The 15,764-nt window shown below is 42.2% G+C and overlaps 1 long non-coding RNA gene across 1 annotated transcript in view; it reads left to right on the top strand.

Moving 5' to 3' along the window:
* Window positions 1-12,607, top strand: part of LOC107131404 (uncharacterized) — a 165,528-nt gene extending 152,921 nt beyond the window's left edge. Inside the window, exons 3-4 of the long non-coding RNA XR_001494434.3 lie at window positions 6,855-6,922; window positions 12,318-12,607. This is a non-coding gene — a long non-coding RNA (uncharacterized lncRNA). The remainder of the gene's footprint in view (window positions 1-6,854; window positions 6,923-12,317) is intronic.
* Window positions 12,608-15,764: the final 3,157 nt, after the last annotated feature.

Consider the following 15,764-nt stretch of genomic DNA (forward strand, 5'->3'; position numbering starts at 1 on the left):
AATAAAATTGATTTATTTTCTTTTCCTTTTTTTTCAGTCTATTCAGCTATTTATGTAAGACTAGTATCATTTCTTCTATAAATATTTAGAGGAATTTACTCAGAGGAAAGCCATTTATGCCTGAAGGTTTCATTGTGTAGACATTGTTGATTACAATTGATTCAGTATTTTTAATGTGTGTAGGACTAGTCCAAGTTTTTTATTTCTTCTTGTGTCAGGTTTTTGTTAGTCTTGTTTTTCTGAGGATTTTTTAATCTAAAATTTTAAATTTATTAACAAAAAGTTGTTCTTAATATATTATCATTATCTTTTAAATATCTGTAGGCTTTGGACTGATGTTCTTTTTTTCATTGAAGTTGGTAATTTGTGCCTTCTCTATTTCTTTCTTATCATACTTCTAAGAAACCTAACATTTTAATTATTCTTTTACAAGTGCCAGCTTTGGGGCATGTTGATTTCTCTTCTGAAAGTTTGTTTTATATTTCATTAATTTCTGCTCTTAGTTTTTACTATTTCCTTCCTTCTCATTTCTTTAGATCTAATTTGCAGTTCTATTTTGAGATCAATATCTAGATTTTTTCATCCTTTCTCTTTTTAAACTCTATGCATTCGAGACTATAACTTTTCTCATAACAGGGACTTAGTCACACCCCACATGTTTTGATATATTTTCATTATCATTTCCTTAAAGATATTTTCCAATTGCCGTTGAAATTTTTTTCCGTGACCTATTTAAAAGTATATTACTAAATTTCCAGGCATTTGAGAAATTTCTACTTTTTTCTTTATTGATTTCCAGCTTAATTTTCTGTGGTCAGAGAATGTAGTCTGAGTGATTTCAATCCTTTGAAACTTGTTGAAACTTCTTTTATGGCCAGCATAAATGTTCCATGTACACTTGAAAAGACTGGACATTCTTTTGGGCACAATGTACATGCCAATATATCAAGTTTGTTAATCATGTTATTTAGATTTTATGTATCCTTACAGATTTTTCCTGCTTATTGTATCTTTTATTTAGAGATGTATGTTAAAGTTTCCATTATGAGTATAGATTTGCCTTTATTTTCTTATAATTTTGTCAATTTTTGTTTTATGTATTCCAAAGTTATGTTTTTAATGTACATATAAATTGACAAATTGATGTTTTCTTTGAGAATTAATTTTTTAATCATTATAAACTTTTATCTTTATCCTAATTATGCTTCTTGCCTTGAGTCTACTTTGCTGTCAGTACACCTGTACCAGGGGCTTCCCTGGTGGCTCAGCAGTAAAGAATCTGCCTGCAATTCAGGAGCCTCGGGAGGCATGAGTTCGATCCCTGGGTTGGGAGGATCCCCTGGAGGAAGGCAAGGCAACCCACTCCAGTGTTCTTGTCTGGAGAATCCCTGGGACAGAGGAGCCTGGTGGGCTACAGTCCAGAGGGTTGCAAAGAGTTGAACACGACTGAAGCAACCTAGCATGCATGCATGCACACCTATAACAGCTTCTTTTGGTTGGTTCCCGCATGGGATCTTAATTTGTAATTACTCTATGTCCTATATTTTAGGTGTATCTCTAGTAAATTACAGGCTTTCCTGGTGACTCCGATGGTAAAGAATTTGCCTGCAATGCAGGAGAACTGAATTCCATCCTGGGTTGGGAAGATCCTCTGGAAAAGGAAATGGCAACCCACTCCAGTATTCTTGCCTGGAGAATTCCAAGGAGAAAGAGGTGTGGTGGGCTACAGTCCATGGGCTCACAAAGAGTCGGACACAACTGAGTAACTGACATACTTGCTAGTAAGCAGCATAAAATTGAATTTTATTTTCTAATTTGTTTTTATAATTATAGACTTTTAATTGATCTACTTAATCCACTTACATCTAATGTAATTACTGTTATATTTGGGTTTATATTTACCATCATGATACTTGGCCAAGCTTCTGGATAATAAATGGAAATAATAGTTAACCCTTCCTTCCATTCACTTCCTTCACTTCTCTCTCTCTCTTGTTCCTCTTCCTACCTCATTGCTGATGCTGCTAAGTCACTTGTGTCATGTCTGACTCTTTGAGACCCTATGGACTATAGTTCACCAGTTTACTCTGTCCGTGGGTTTCTCCAAGCAAGAATACTGGAGTGGATTCCCATGCCCTCCTCCAGGGGATATTCCCGACCAGGGATTGAACCTGCCTCTCTTAGGTCTCCTGCACTGGTAGGCAGGGTCTTTACTACTAGCGCCACCTGGGAAGCCCTTCCAACCTCATTGCTGCTAAGTCTGCTGCCAAGTCGCTTCAGTCGTGTCCGACTCTGTGTGACCCCATAGACAGCAGCCCACCAGGCTCCCCCGTCCCTGGGATTCTCCAGGCAAGAACACTGGAGTGGGTTGCATTTCCTTCTCCAATGCATGAAAGTGAAAAGCGAAAGTGAAGTCGCTCAGTCGTGTCCGACTCTGGCGACCCCATGGACTGCAGCCGACCAGGCTCCTCCATCCATGGGATTTTCCAGGCAAGAGTACTGGAGTGTGTTGCCACTGAACCTCATTATCTGTGTCTTATTTTTGTTTCTCTTTGCTGTGCCCCTGTCTCTTCCCAGACTTTTAAATATTGGAGTTTCCTCTTCAGAGGCCTCAGGATAGTTTCATCTCTACATATTCGTTAGGTGATCTTACCTGTTCTCAAGGCTTTATATAGGTTGCCAACTCCAAAATTTATAGCTTCACCCTTGACCTCCTCCCTGAACTTCAAATACATATATCTAATGTCATGCGTCATCGTCTAGATGTCTAATAGGCATCTCAAAACTAATGTTTCCAAAACTGAGGTCCTCAGTGAGAACTTCCATGTCATTCTTTATGCAATCTTCTTCATATCAATAAATAGCATCTCTGTTTTTTCACTTCTTAGGTGCCAAACTGAGGACCCTTCTTGACTCCTCTCTTTGCTAATATCCAATTCATCAGGAAAGCCTGGTTGAAGCTATCTTCAAAATATACCCACAATCTGACCACTTTCCCCTACCTGCTTGGCTCTCAGCTTGGTCCAAGCCTCTGCCAGTTCTCACCTGCTTAATTGCAATAGCCTCCTACCTGGTCTCCGTGCTCCCAAACTAGCTCCCATGAAGCCTGTTCACATAACTGCTGGAATGATCTTTACAAAGCATGCATTACCATTACACCACTTCAATGCCTTCTATCTTAATTAGAGTAAAAGCCAAAACCTTTACCGTGGCCTAGAGCCCTGATTGATTTAGCTCCATTTTGCCTTTCTGTCCTCACAATCCCCTATCCTCCCTTCAATCACTCTGCTCAGTCAAACTGACTTCCCTGCTTTTCCTTATAAATACCAAGCATCCCATCATCTCAGGGGCTTTGCATGTGCTGTGTATCCTCTTCCCTCATACCTCTGCATGGCTCACTCATTCACTTTCTTCATTCAGTTCAGTTCAGTTGCTCAATTGTGTCCGACTCTTTGCGATCCCATGAATCACAGTGCGCCAGGCCTCTCTGTCCATCACCAACTCCCGGAGTTCTCTCAGACTCATGTCCATCGAGTCAGTGATGCCATCCAGCCATCTCATCCTCTGTTGTCCCCTTTTCCTTCTGCCCCCAATCCCTCCCAGCATCAGAGTCTTTTCCAATGAGTCAACTCTTCGCATGAGGTGGCCAAAGTACTGGAGTTTCAGCTTTAGCATCATTCCTTCCAAAGAAATCCCAGGGCTGATCTCCTTCAGAATGGACTGGTTGGGTCTCCTTGCAGTCCAAGGGACTCCCAAGAGTCTTCTCCAACACCACAGTTCAAAAGCATCAATTCTTCAGCACTCAGCCTTCTTCACAGTCCAACTCTCACATCCATACATGACCACTGGAAAAACCATAGCCTTGACTAGACGGACCTTTGTTGGCAAAGTAATGTCTCTGCTTTTGAATATGCTATCTAGGTTGGTCATAACTTTCCTTCCAAGGAGTAAGCGTCTTTTAATCTCATGGCTGCAGTCCCCATCAGCAGTGATTTTGGAGCCCAGAAAAATAAAGTCTGACACTGTTTCCACTGTTTCCCCATCTATTTGCCATGAAGAGATGGGACCAGATGCCATGATCTTCGTTTTCTGAATGTTGAGTTTAAGCCAACCTTTTCACTCTCCACTTTCACTTTCATCAAGAGGCTTTTTAGTTCCTCTTCACTTTCTTCCATAAGGGTGGTGTCATCTGCATATCTGAGATTGATATTTCTCCTGGCAATCTTGATTCCAGCTTGTGTTTCTTCCAGCCCAGTGTTTCTCATGATGTACTCTGCATGTAAGTTAAATAAGCAGGGTGACAGTATACAGCCTTGATGTACTCCTTTTCCTATTTGGAACCAGTCTGTTGTTACATGTCCAGTTCTAACTGTTGCTTCCTGACCTGACCTTCCAAGAGACAGGTCAGGTGGTCTGGTATTCCCATCTCTTTCAGAACTTTCCACAGTTTATTGGGATCCACACAGTCCAAGGCTTTGGCATAGTCAATAAAGCATAAATAGATGTTTTTCTGGAACTCTCTTGCTTTTTTGATGATCCAGTGGATGTTGGCAATTTGATCTCTGGTTCCTCTGCCTTTTCTAAAACCAGCTTGAACATGGGAAGTTCACGGTTCATGTATTGCTGAAGCCTGGCTTGGAGAATTTTGAGCATTACTTTACTAGTGTGTGAGATGAGTGCAATTGTGTGGTAGTTTGAGCATTCTTTGGCATTGCCTTTCTTTGGGATTGGAATGAAAACTGACCTTTTCCAGTCCTGTGGCCACTGCTGAGTTTTCCACATTTGTTGGCATATTGAGTGCAGCACTTTCACAGCATCATCTTTCAGGATTTGGAATAGCTCAACTGGAATTCCATCACCTCCACTAGCTTTGTTCGTAGTGGTGCTTTCTAAGGCCCACTTGACTTCACATTCCAGGATGTCTGGCTCTAGGTGAGTGATCACACCATCGTGATTATCTTGGTCATGAAGATCTTTTTTGTACAGTTCTTCTGTGTATTCTTGCCACCTCTTCTTAATATTTTCTGCTTGTGTTAGGTCCATACCATTTCTGTCCTTTATCGAGCTCATCTTTGCATGAAATGTTCCCTTAGTATCTCTAATTTTCTTGAAGAGATCTCTAGTCTTTCCCATTCTGTTGTTTTCCTCTATTTCTTTGCATTGATCGCTGAGGAAGGCTTTCTTATCTCTTCTTGCTATTCTGGTCTAATATTCACTCATGGACCACCTTATATAAAATATCAAAGAAGCCCTTGTTTTCTTACCCTTGTCGGTTTTTCCCATAGCCCTCATCACCACGTGATGTATTATATATTCATTTTTTAATTTTTTTTACACTGTTTTCCTCCACCATAAGCTATGAGACACAATAACTTTGTTTTATTCACTGATGTATCTTTAGAACTCAGGTGCATGTCTAGCATACAGTGGGCCACCCATAATAGTTATTGAATGGATGGGTGGATGAAATGCATTTTTACAACAATCCTGTGAAGTTGACAAGGGTAGATGTTGTTATCTGCAGACCAAAGAGGAAGTTGAAGCTCAGAGCCTTGAGATGATTTATAGAAACCACAGAGCTGTGAAGTGGCTTAGCTGGAGCTCAAACAAGTCTCCTTCTGCTCAGTTCCGGGCTGATTCCACAGCCACACATATCTCAACCATGGCAGATTCCATACTGACAGCCAATGATGACAAACATTTTTGAAAGCAAGGGTCAGCCAGACTCTAAAGTCTCCTTTGCTCCAGTTTCCACACAGATCAACGATACCAAACGTGGGGCAGGCCTTTTGATGGATGTAGTTTCTTCAAAGTTTGCCATGGGTGGAAAAGAAGTGGAAGCTGAGTGAGCTCTAAGTGTCCTTGCTACCAAGAATGATGCTTCTCTCAACTTAGACATACTAAGAAAGCATGTAGGTCTCAGAAATCATCTTACAAACAAGAAGGGAGAGTTTCAGTTACAAGAGAAATATTGCTGAATAAATGGAGGGAAAAAAACGAAAGGAAGGAAGAAATTATATTGTTGATTTGAGATGCTGGATCAAGCCATACCTGAAGCAAGAGAACTACCTCTGGGCTTAATAGCAATACAAACCAAAAATTCCTTTTAGTGTTTATGCTAATTTGAGTTAAGGTCTCAGTCAGTTATCACAACAAGCATATGAGAGAAGGGACATGGACCATTTTATTCAATGCTCTGTTCTCAGTGTGTAGGGTATTACCTGGCACGTAGTAGCTAATATGCTCAAAATATATGGTGAAATGATAATGAATGACCAAATGTCCATTTTTCACTGTTTTTGACATAGTCTGACTAAAACCCCAAATCTAGTTCTAGGTTCCACAGTATTCATAAGAAAAATTAAATTGTTTATAGTGTGTGGTTTTTAAAAAATATGTTTAAAACTTTGGGGTCAGACAATCCTCAATCTGTTTGTGACCTTACGAGCATGTGATCTCTCTGGAGCTCAATTCCTCCATTTATGAAACAGGGGCCATAGTACCCAACTCACAAGAGGATGGTGGGACCGAATGAGGTAATGTCTGTCTGCCACCAAGTAGGACCCTGTTAGATCTTGGTTTATGCACGGTGCCAACAGCATGTATCATGGGATGCTTAGGGCAGACCAAGCATATAGGAGGCTTCACTGTCATCCGAGGAGATATGAGGGACAATCTGGAGCTGTGAGAAAAGTTGGCTTTGGAGGCAGATTGAGCTTGAATCTTGTTCATTTCCTACTCAGCCAATCTCTACTGAGGGCTCACTTTGTGCTGGCAAATTTTCTAGACACCTGGGGTCCAGCAGTAAAAAAAAAAAAGACAAAAGATCTAACTTTGTGGTGCTTTCATTTCAGGGAAATGAAATGGGATGTCTACAGTAAACAGCAGAATAAATCAGACCACATCTGTGTTACAAAGAAAAGTAAGCAGTTTATTAACTCTATGACAAGTTATTTTTAACTTTGGCTTCTTCCTCTTAGCACAATGCATTTAAGATTTATCCACATTGTTGAGTTTAACTGTAGTTTGCAGTTTTTTCAGGAGAATTCCATTATTGGATGTACTACAGTTTGTTCATTCAGTTGAAACATAAACATAATACTTTGGGGATGTGTTTTAGTCAGAATTCTCTAGAGAAACAGAACCAATAGGATGCAAATATATAGAAAGATTTATTTTAAGGAGTTGGTTCATGTAATTTTAAGGAGGCTGACAAGTCCAAAACCTGCAGGATGTGTTGGCAGGCTGGAGACCCAGGGAAGAGCCCAGGTTACAGTTCAAGCCTGAAGGTCATCTGCTGGCAAAATTTCCTCTTGCTTTCTGAGATTTTTTTCAGGAACATATATTGGTTGGATTTTTTTTTTTCAAATACTGTTTTTGTATTTATTGAGATGGTCATTGATTATTTTGCTACTGTGATGAATTACGTAACTCAGCTGGTAAAGAATCCTCCTGCAATGCAGGAGACCTCAGTTTGATTCCTGGGTGGGGAAGATCCCATGGAGAAGGGATAGGCTATCCACTCCAGTATTCTTGGGCTTCCCTGGTGACTCAGATGGTAAAGAATTCATCTGTAATGTGGGAGACCTGGGTTCGATCCCTGGGTTGGGAAGATCCCCTGGAGGAGGGCGTGGCAACCCACTCCAGTATTCTGGCCTAGAGAATCCCCATGGACAGAGGAGCCTGGTGGGCTGCAGTCCATGGGGTTGCAAAGAGTCGGACTCAACTGAGCGACTAATCACGCACATGTGTGATGAATTACATTGATTCTCTTTATATATAATGCTAGATTGAATTTGCTGTGGATTATTTTAATCTATATTCATGAGAGATATTGGTCTCTCTTTTTCTTGTAATGTCTCTGGTTCTGATGTCAGAGTAATGCTGGCCTCATGGAATGAGTTGGGAAGTATTTCATCCTTCATTTTTGGAAGAGATTGTGTAGACTTGGTATAAATTCTTAAATGTTGGTGGAACTCACTAGCAAAGCCACCTGGGCCTGGAGCTTGCTTGTGTGAAGGTTTTAAACCAAAAATTTAGTTTCTCTATTAAATGTAGGGCTACCAGAGTATCTATTTATTCTTTTTTTTTTTTTTTTTTTGATACATGAACTTAGTTGCTCCGCAGCTTCTGGGAGCTTTAGAGATCAGGGATTGAAGCCGTGTCTCCTGTATTGGCAGGTGGATTCTTTACCTCTGAACCACCAGCAGAGTACTCTATTTATTTTTAAATAACTTCTAGTTGTTTGTCTCTCAGTGCATTTGTTCGTTTCCTCTAAGTTGCAGAATGCTTTGGCATAATGTTCAAAATATTCTTGTGTTATCTTTTTGAAATCTGTAAAATCTCATTCCTAATGTTAGTAGTTTGTCTTTTGTCTTTTTCATGATAAGTCTGGCTGGATGTTAATTTTCTCAAGGAACAAAAAAACCTGTTGATTCCATTGATTTTGTTTTTTCTGTTTTTGGTTTTATTTGTTTAGGGAGGGATCTTCATTTTTTTTTCTTCCACTTACTTTATGTTTCATTTACTCTTTTTTTTTTTTAATTTTCTAGTTTATAAATATCAAAACTGGTGTCATTGATTTGAGATAGTTCTTCTTGGGCATTTGGTGCCATAAATTTCCCTCTGAGTCTTGCTTTACTTACAGCTACCCCAGGGACCATAGCCTGCCAGGCTCCTCTGTCCATGGGATTTTCCAGGCAAGGGTTCTGGAGTGGATTGCCATTTCCTTCTACAGGGGATCTTCCTGACCTGGGGATTGAACCTGGGTCTCCCACACTGCAGGGAGACTCTTTACCATCTGAGCCACCAGAGAAGCCCTTACATCTTACAGATTGTAGGTTATAGTATTTTCACTTTTTAATTCAATTCAAATGCTTCATAATTTCTTTAACTCATGGAGAGACGAGCGTGGTGGGCTATAGTCCATGGGGTTGCATAGAGTCAAACACAACTGAGCAACTAACACATTCACTTTTCTAACTCATGAGTTATTTAGGAGTGTATCACTCTCTTTCCAAGTACTTGGATATATTTCTGTTATTCATTTCTAGTCAAATCCCACTGCTCTCAGAGAACATACATTATATGACTTGAATTCTTTTAAATTTATTAAGGCTTGGTTCATAGCCAAGAATATCCTCTATCTTGGTAAATGTTCTCTGTGCACTTGCTCTCTGTGTTTGCCACTGCTGTCCGATGAGCTTTATTATCTCTGGTATTATCCCATGTCTGAAATTAAAATAACCACTCCAAGCTTTTTAAAAAATAAATTTTAGCATGGTGCAAATTTTCCATCTATTTACATTAACCTATTTGGGTCTTTATACTTAAAGTAGGTTTCATGCGAATGGCAGGCAATTGTTCTGCTTTAAAAAACATCCAGTAATTCCTACCTTTTAAAGGGCAATGTTTTTATCATTTCCATTTAATGTGATTATTGATATGGTTAGGTTTAAATCTACCATCTTGCCATTTATTTTCTTGTCTCCTATATTCTCTATGTCTTTTTTTTTCTCCTTTTCTGATTTTTTGATTATTTTTAATTATTTTTTTTGTTTACTGTTAGCCATTTTTGTTGTTGTTTTAGTGGTTGCTTTAGGCTTTATAGTCTTCATCTGTATCTTATCAGTCTTTCTTCAGTTGAAATTGTGTTACTTTGTGTATAATGTAAGAATCTCGCAGTAGTATATTTGTTTCTCCTCCAGCCTTTATGCTCTTGTTTCATACATTTTACTTGTACATTTTATAAACCCATCAATACAATGTTATTATTTCTATTTAAATAATCCATTAAAAAGTATTTAAGTATTAAACAGAGGAGCCTGGGGCTGCAGTCCATGGGATCGCCAAGAGTCGGACACGACTGCGCGACTTCACTTTCACTTTTCACTCTCATGCATTGGAGAAGGAAATGGCAACCCACTCCAGTGTTCTTGCCTGGAGAATCCCAGGGATAGGGGAGCCTGGTAGGCTGCCATCTATGGGATTGCACAGAGTCAGACATGACTGAAGCGACTTAGCAGCAGCAGCAGCAGCAGCAGCAGCAAGTATTAAGAAAGAGTCTCATATTTATAAACAGAGTTACTAAATCTCATATTTACAACAGTTATCAGTGCTTTTTATTTCTTTATATAGATCTATATTCTCATCTATTAAAGCTTCATTCTGTGTCTTAAGGCCATTGGTTAGTTCCTTAACTTGGCTTGGTTGAGAGAAATTGTTCCCTTTTCCCTTCACTGCCTTGCTGTCCACTTCATTTCATGAAACGTCTATTCTTCTAAACAGTGAGTACTCAGACACTGGTTCCTTCATCCAGGAGAAAAAAGAACCTCTTGGATGTTAGTTTCTCATGTCTGGCACCGCATCACAAACTGTTCCAGGGACTGTGTAGATGGCACGCTAGATTGATTCAGTGTCATTCCAGGCCTCAGTTTATCTCATAGTGCCTGCAGATTAGGCTGAGAACTAACTAGAAAAAGCTTGAAACGTTCTTTGGAAGTGAAAAATACACCAGAAGGCTTGAAGTCTTTCTGACCATCCTAATCTGCAGAGCCAGTCATTATTCTATCAGAATCCCAGTAGTTCTGCCTCACTGCTTGCATGCTGATTCCATTACTAAGGGCTCCTAGGGGATGTCTTGATTCATTAGGACTTCATTGCTTTCGCTGAGTGTGCTTTTTATGCAGGATGTGATCACAACAACCAGAACTAAATTAAACTTGTCAAAGTAATAAAGAAGAATCCTTTAGAAGGATGGATTATCCTGAACTTTTCTTTCAAATTGACACATCTTCCTATTTCTTGAGCATGTTAAAAGGGAGAGGGGTTCCCCTTGACCTTTACTTTTTACCCATGGCAAAAAATATTCAAAAAGATTAGAGCTTACTATCATTACCATCTAAATATTTACCCATTAATTCAGTGAGTGGCAACTAAATCTCTTAACATTTAAATTGCTTGGTGTTTGATGGTTTGCTGTTGACGGTTTGCCTTTATGAATAAAAGGATGTCAGAGTTTTGAGTTGGAGGGACATGGGAGCATCTAAAGTGCCATATCATGATTCAAAGGTACAGGAAAAAAAGGGAAGAAAAGCCATCTGGCTATAATGTTTGTGGCATTTTCCTTCTGCTGTTCCAAGTGTTGTGATGTAAGGTGGTTAACTCAACAGCTACTGATTTATTCACTCCCCCCAGGTGTCTGTTCGGAAACTGCTACTCAATCTAAAGTGCCCCTAACTTGTTACTGTGTAAATTCCTCTTCCACTTTATTTTCCTTTGTAATACTTATCTCCATCTGGAATTGCCTGTTTATTGCCCGCCTCCTTCTGGAATGTCAGCTTCAGAGGGCAAGGAATTCTTCTGTTTTCTTCATCGTGCTATCTCTAGTGGCTCAAACAGTGCCTGGAAGGTAGCATCTACTCGGTAAATAATTGCTGAATGAATAAATACACATATAAATGGCTAAATGACTTCTAGAGAAGATATTTTAATTTTAACATACCGCTTAGTACCAGTATAGACATGTCAATGCTATATTTTAAACCACTTTGATTCAATCTATAAACAGTTTTTACTTAAAAAACTAATTTATTAATTTTATTTGGAGGCTAATTACTTTACAATATTGTGGTGTTTTTTTGGCCATACATTGACATGAATCAGCCATGAATGTACATGTGTTCCCCATCCTGAACCCCCCTCCCACCTCCCTTCCCATCCCATCCCTCAGGGTCATCCCAGTGCACTGGCCTTGAGCACCCTGTCTCATGCATCAAACCTGGACTGGCGATCTATTTCACATATGGTAATATACATGTTTCAATGCTATTCTCTCAAATCATCCCACCCTCGCCTTCTCCCACAGAGTCCAAAAGTCTATAAATAGTTATTATTTATCAAAGTTGGAATGGGCCAGAGGAAAGAAAAGATTGGGGAAAGGGAGGAGTGTTGATGACCTCAACTCACAAGGTTGGGATACATATGGCAGTGACAGAAGAAGAAATAGAGGCTTCAGTTATTTAAAGTTGCAGAGGTAATCAATGAATAAAACACACACATACACAAGCAACTTTGGAAGGCAGAGAAGGATAGCAAAGTGATAGCAGAATTGAACCATATGTTTATCCTTTGTATTAGAGGCAATAGGTATTATTTACAGTTAATAAAGTAAGGGGGAGGAATTAAGCATATATTTCAGAGTAGTGGAGTCAACCAGCTAAAGAACTTTAAATAAAAGCGGTAGAAATCCTCAGCAGTATGCAAACATGCTAGCTTTCTCTCATCTGAAAACAAATTACCATTTATTTCCCATTTAGCTTCTGTCCCATTTCTCTGGACCTGGTTATTCAGTACAATGATGGAAATTACAGACAAGAAATGGAGAGAATGGGCGAAGCCACAAAGAAAGGGAAGGAAGAAAAAGGCCAGGGAGGAGGAAGATGCGTCTGTGACCAGAGCCCTGAGCCCAGAGTTGGCCCCCAGGAAGGATGGGGACTGTTTATTGAGGATTTGCCAATGCTGACAAGGAGCTGGAGATCACCTGAGTAGCTTACCTGGGGGGAAAGCTGAGCAAATGAATTGTGATGCATTAAATCCATGGAACTATTCTGCAACTACATACCAAAATGTGTTTGGTTTTGTCTATGGATGAGGAAAGCTATGATGCCTCGTCAAGAGAGAAAGGCGAGCCGTGGATGTGTGTTGAGAGCCCCAAGCCAAAAGGCTGCCTATGCACGTATTTGTGAGCAGGAGAGGCGGAAGGTTATCCTCGTCCTCCTTTAAGAAGAGGGAAAGAAGTGAAAGTGTTAGTCCCTCAGTCATGTCCCATGGACTCTTTGCGACCCCATGGACTGTAGCCCGCCAGGCTCCTCTGTCCATGGGATTCTCCAGGCAAGAAAAATGGAGTGGGGTGCCATTCCCTTCTCCGGGGATCTTTTCAATCCAGGGATCAAACTCAGGTCTCCTGCATTGCAGGCTGATTCTTTACCATCTGAGCCACCAGGGAAGCAAGGGCAGATGAAAAGAGGGTGGGAAGAGGTGATGTTTTTCTTTTGACATCATAGTGTCGACACATGTTGCTTTTGTAAAGTTTGAAGAGAAATTGATGAAGAGGGAAAGAAAGAGTTTGTCCGGCATAAACTGTGAACAGAAGCAGAGGCATGATCCATATGGACATGACACCGGGAGCAAGATGGGTGACTCCCTCCGTTCTGAGTGTCGGATGGGGTGGTGAGATGTGGAGGAAGCAAGCCGCACTGCAGAGCTGACCCTTTGAGAAGAGACTTGTGGTTTCTTGGTGGGGAGGCTGCCTGCTCTGGGGTCAAGGCTCCTCTGTCAGTGGCGATGACGGGATACACGGAGCGCCATACGCCCCCTGGGGAAGGCCAGGCTGTGGGACAGGAGAGGGGCGCTGCAGGGAGGGGACACCGCAAGGGCTGGGGGAGGCGGCGGGCAGCTGTTGACCCTGGGCTGTTCCAGGGTCTGGGCAGTGCAGCAGGTGGCGGCGCTGACACAGACCCCCTGACAATAAATGCTCCAGCCGCGGGGCTTGGGGAGAAAGGGTCCGACGAGATGGCACTGCAGTTCAAGGGGGCCCGGCAGACGCCTTAGGGGCCTGCCTTAGGGACCAGTCTTCCCTCAGGCCTCTTACCACGAAGTCCCTGCGTGGTGTAGCCTTGCGGACTCGGTCCCCAGGGCACCTGCACTCCATTGACCGGGCTCCTGGGCTCCCAGGTCAGGGATGCAGGCTTTTCCCGGAGCACCCCCCTTGCATCACTGCACAGGAGCACCTTGCCCCTTGTGGGCTGTCTTCATCTTTTCTCCTCTCCTCAAGGTCCCTCGAAGCCCTTTGCTCCCCTCCACGGCATCCCTGGGCTCCGTTTCCTCTTGGATGGAGCTGGGGTGAAGGGGGATGGGGTTGGGGGTGTCTGCAGGGCCTGGCTCCTCCTAGCCCACTCCCTGTCACCTCCCTCTGCCTAGGCCCTGGGTGCTCCCTGCTTGCCTGGCAGATCTCCCTTGACCTGTACATGGCCTAGGAGCTGGAGGGGAAGGTCCCCCTGCCTCTTTACAGGAAATAGACACAGACCCATCAACACAGAATAGCACTCTGGAAAGGAAGTTCTTGGCAAGCTTAGAAACTTGATTATCCCTCCATGCCCCCACGATGCTCCCAGTCTGCGAGTTTCCTTTGGCTCAAAAAGATAAAGTATTAGATTAGGACCCAAGGACCCTCAATGTGGGGTCACTGCAAGTTGACATATGCCCAGCTGGACATTTGAGGGCTCCCCCAAGCCTGGACCACCTCTAGTATGCCCTCAACCCTACCTCAGATCCCCAAAAGATTTCGGGTGGGGAAGGGACCCCCACCCACGTATGGCCTTGGTGTCCACAGACTTATGCTGTCTTTCTCTGCTGTGTAATGGCTCCTATAAAATAAAATTTCTCAAACCCAAATCTGCTCCTCCTGCTCTTCTCCCTCTGCTCTAAACATTTCTCTACAGAGTTTATTTTTAATTTAGCTTCTACCTTAACACCTTCCCGTCGGATTCTCCCCCGCTCTGTGCAGGACCATCCATGGTCTACATGGATGCCAGGCTTGCCTACTGGCATCTGACACTCTGCATTTCATCCTCTGAGCTCATGCCTCTCTTTTTTAACTTTGAAAATTTATTTATTTATTTGGCTGTGCCGGGTCTTCATTGTGGCATGCAGGATCATTAGCCACTGCCTATGGGATCTAGTTCCCTGACCAGGGATTGAACCCAGGCCCCCTGCGTTGGGAGCATGGAGTCTCAGCCCCTGGACCACCAGGAAACTCCTTGAGCTCATTCCTTTCTGAAGACACATTCTCATAGTTGTCAGTGGATCCCTGACCCTTACTCTCTCCCCTTACCATCCCCTCCCCTCATTAAAAGCCCAGATTTTGTTCATGAGGCATCAGAGCCAATTGCCACAGTTCCATTCTCCTCTGTCAGTGATGGGCCCAGGAGTGATCATCCTGTTGAGTCTGAGCAAGGAGATGTAAGGGGGAGTCTGCTAGAAGACTTCAGGGAGCATTCTACTTAATAGAAAGATTAAGTTAAGGCCTAATTGCCCTGTTGTCTAATAGGCAAATGGTGCCCTCACGTGGGGTCTGCAATAGCTGTTTTGCAACCATGAAGGATGACCTGCCACCAGATGGGACGACCTGAGACCTCGGTGACCAGCCCCGCCTCCCTCTGGACTTCTTGTAAAGTGACGTAGTAAGGCCTGCATTGTTTCAGCCACTTTTCATTTGATAATCCAGTACTTGTAGCTAAGAGCATTCCAAGTGCTACGCAGGGTACCCACACACCATGGATCTGCCTCTATCCCTTTAAAATCCATCCTATTCATGGTAACAACATTCTATCTCTGTGATGAGGCTTCAGTCATGTCACCTTCCTTGCCTGAAGTTGGTGGGAGTTCCTGTTGATCTAGCAATTTGAGCTACAATTTCCTGGCAGGTCTGGCTTGAAAGAAGAACCTCTCAGGGGAAGCCTGCAGCTGATGAAGCCGCCACGAGGGCTACTACAGGCTTAAAAGTCCACGTAGGTGTGTTCCACTGGCTGTAAGGGGCTCCTGGGACCCAGATAAGTGATTGTCACCCATGTATTAGAATCCTCCTCTGAGGGCTGGTTAAAAACACATTGTTGGGTCTCATCTCAGAGGTTCTAACTCAGATCTGAGGGAGTGTCAATTCACAGCCATATTTTGAAGTTACGGCACTTATTCCCAGGGCAGTG

The sequence above is a fragment of the Bos taurus genome, chromosome 20 (genome assembly GCF_002263795.3).
Source record: "Bos taurus isolate L1 Dominette 01449 registration number 42190680 breed Hereford chromosome 20, ARS-UCD2.0, whole genome shotgun sequence".
Taxonomy (NCBI): domain Eukaryota; kingdom Metazoa; phylum Chordata; class Mammalia; order Artiodactyla; family Bovidae; genus Bos; species Bos taurus.